The sequence below is a fragment of the Lupinus angustifolius genome, chromosome LG17 (genome assembly GCF_001865875.1).
Source record: "Lupinus angustifolius cultivar Tanjil chromosome LG17, LupAngTanjil_v1.0, whole genome shotgun sequence".
Taxonomy (NCBI): Eukaryota; Viridiplantae; Streptophyta; class Magnoliopsida; order Fabales; family Fabaceae; genus Lupinus; species Lupinus angustifolius.
This window is the reverse complement of record NC_032025.1, coordinates 9,291,778-9,295,632: the sequence shown is the minus strand read 5'-3', so window position 1 is coordinate 9,295,632 and position 3,855 is coordinate 9,291,778.

Sequence of the window (3,855 nt, the reverse complement as noted above, 5' to 3'; positions counted from 1 at the left end):
ATGATGAGCAAGGTGTTCGCCGGCCAGACTGGAGAACACATGGAGGTCTACATGGACGATATGATCGCCAAAAGCCTCCCCGGCGAAGATCATGTATCCATTTTGGAAAGCATTTTTCGGCAACTCTGCAAATACAACATGCGGCTAAACCCCGAAAAATGCACTTTCGGAGCAGAGGCAGGCAAGTACCTCGGTTTCCTTCTAACCATCCGGGGGATCGAAGCAAATCCATCCAAATGCCAGGCAATCATCGACATGAGAAGCCCCCGCACGGTCAAGGAGGTCCAACAATTAAATGGGCGACTAGCCGCGCTGTCCAGGTTTCTCTCATCCGCTGCGAAACATTCACTTCCTTTGTTCCAGTTATTGAAGAAGAGCACCAAGTTTGAATGGTCTGAGAGTTGTGAAGCGGCGTTCATCACTTTCAAGCAATATCTGGCCGCCCCACCTATTCTCTCTAAGCCACTACCAGAAGAAATCATGTATGTATATATGGCCGTGTCTGACGGGGCGGTGGCAGCCGTACTGATCCGAGAAACGACAGAAGGTCAAAACCCGGTCTACTTCACAAGCAAAGCCCTGCAAGGCCCGAAGTTAAGGTACCAAAAGCTGAAAAAAGTGGCATATGCGTTGTTGGTTGCCACACGAAGACTGCGCCAGTACTTCCAATCTCATACAACAATCGTCAGGACCAATCAGCCAATCAGGCAAATTTTGCATAAGCCAGAATTGGCCGGGCGGATGATCGCATGGTCAATAGAACTTTCCCAATTTGACATCCGTTTCGAACCTCGCACGGCCATCAAGAGTCAAGTCCTGTTTGACTTCGTGGCGGAGCTAGCCGCACCAGAGGGCGATCTGGAGCAGGTATGGACCATCTTCGTCGATGGATCTTCTAACCCGAGAGGCAGCTGGGCTGGCATTCTGTTGGAAGACGGGCAAGGAGTAACCATTGAACATTCCCTTACTTTCACATTTCCAACGTCCAACAACCAGGCGGAGTATAAGGCGTGTATTGCCGGGCTATAGCTAGCAAAGGAAGTGGGCACCCGTAAGGTATTAATTTGCAGCGATTCTCAATTAGCTGTATCTCAAGTTTCAGGTGCATATCAAACCAAGGACGCCCTCCTCGGAAAATATCTGCTCAAGGTGAAGGAGCTCATGGCCGACTTCGATGAAGCAACCATTCAACATGTACCCCGAGAAAGCAACGCCCGAGCCGATATCTTGTCCAAACTCGCCAGCACCAAATGCCTCAGGAACAATCGATCTGTCATCCAAGGAACAGTCTGCCACCCAAGTGTCTTGACAGTAGAACGGGTAGAGATCCCAGACGACTGGATGGGACCTTTCATCCGATACATCCTCCATGGCAACGTACCTCCCGACATGAAGGAAAAACAACGGTTCCTCAGGTGTTCCTCTTGGTACACCCTACTCTGGGGAACGTTATATCGGTGAGGATTCACCGCCCCTTTACTCAAATGTCTTTGTCCAGAGCGGGCGGATTATGTCCTCAGAGAAGTTCACGAGGGAAGTTGTGGACATCATTTGGGCGCTACCTCACTCGCTAAGAAGGTGCTACGTGTTGGGTACTACTGGCCCACAATGGAAAAGGACGCGACCAACCTCACTCGCAAAATGCACCCGTTGCCAACTTTTCGCTGATCTCCATAAAGCCTCGCCAGAAGAACTAACCACAACGCAAGCACCTTGGCCTTTCTGTAGGTGGGGTATGGACATCCTGGGGCCTTTCCCTCAAGCAACAGGGCAACTGAAGTTTTTTATTGTCGCCATAGATTATTTTACTAAATGGATAGAGGCGGAAGCATTGGCTACCATCACCTCAGCAAACATCCAGATATTCACCTCGCGAAACATAATCACTCGTTTCGGCATCCCGTCCGCCATAGTCACGGATAACGACACCTAGTTTGCCGACCGAAGATTCCAAGAATTTTTATCAGGCCTCCATATCAAGCAGCACTTCACTTCAGTAGAGCACCCACAAACCAACGGGCAGGCCGAAGCAGCAAACAAGGTCATCCTGAAAGGGCTGAAGAAAAGGCTAGACGAGTCAAAAGAAAACTGGCCAGATCAGCTCCATCACGTGCTGTGGGCGTATCGAACCACTCCCCACTCAACGACCGGCGAGTCACCGTTTAATTTAACATACGGTGCAGAGGCCATGATCCCGGTCGAGATAGGAGAACCTACTTGGCGAACAATTCAATTCAATGAGGGCGATAATCAGTCCCTCCTCAGAAACAACCTCGATGAAGTGGAAGAAATCCGGAAAAGAGCCCGTCTCAGAGAAGAAAGCATAAAAAAGAAAACTGCGGCGAAATTCAACTCTTCAGTCGTCCCTCGCCAATTTCCCGAAGGAACTTTAGTACTAAGGAGAGCAGACGTAGGACGAGTGAAGGGCAAGTTGGGACCCAATTGGGAAGGGCCTTACCGCGTCATCAGCAAGATCGGCAAAGGAGCTTACAAGCTTCAAGACTTGGCAGGAAAAAACATCCCCAGAACTTGGAACGCCGCCAACCTCCGGATATTTTATGCCTAACCGACAACCCCATGCGCGGTTGGTCGTTTTCTTTGTAATCTTTTCCACTTATATATATATATATATATGGTTGAGACGTTGTGCTCCGCAAACTATCTTGATGAATCATTCCCTGCCATCTCTAAGATTTTTTACACCCAAAGGGTCGGTCTTCGCCCCCTTTGCTTGGTGCCAACTATGATTTTTTACCTACACCCAAAGGGCCGGTCTTCGCCCCCTTTGCCTGGTGCCAACTATGGCTTGGTGCCAACTATGATTTTTTACCTACACCCAAAGGGCCGGTCTTCGCCCCCTTTGCTTGGTGCCAACCATGATTTTTGCCTACACCCAAAGGGCCGGTCTTTGCCCCCTTTGCTTGGTGCCAACTATGATTTCTTACCTACACCCAAAGGGCCGGACTTCGCCCCCTTTGCTTGGTGCCAACTATGATTTTTTACCTACACCCAAAGGGCCGGTCTTCGCCCCCTTTGCTTGGTGCCAACTATGATTTTTGCCTACACCCAAAAGGCTGGTCTTCGCCCCCTTTGCTTGGTGCCAACTATGGTTTTTTACCTACATCCAAAGGGTCGGTCTTCACCCCCTTTGCCTATTGCCAACTATGTGTTTTTACCTACATCCAAGGGGCCGGTCTTCACCCCCCTTGCCTGATGCCAACTAGGGTTTTCACTCTCGCCCATGGGGCCGGCCCTCGCGCACTTAAATGGTTTTTCTCTAGTTCCCAAGAGACCATTCCACATTCGCCTGGCTAAAGGCGGGCAAATTCAGAGCCAAATCTATCACATCCAGAAACACGTCACCCAATTGTTATACAATATCACACAAGAGTATTAAAGAAGATAAGAGCAAAAAGATAAGAGCAAAGAATCTTCATTAAGATGAAAACGAGTTACAAGGCGATCAGAAAGAAAAAGAAAAATTACAGGAAACTTAAACGCCAAGTTACAAAGGCCCCCCACCCTAGCCAGGAAAAGACATCAGCACCTACTCACCATCATCACCCCCCACTAGCAGGCGCTCGTCTTCAACATAGGCCCCCAGCTGCATCCAAGACCAGTCTTTGTCTGGATGCGCCAGGGCTAGTTGGGACTGAGCACTCACCCAAGCATCCGCCGCGGCCTCACCCACAGCCTGCTCCAGCTGCTCTTTCTCAGCCTCCAGTGTCCGCACCCGAGCCTCCCAAGATGTTTTCTCTTCACTTAATGCCTGCACCTGCCCAAGAAGTGCAACACTTTCTCGCTTGGCGGCCTCAGCACGGGTTTTCCAGGCTACAGACTCCCTTTCTCGCCGGC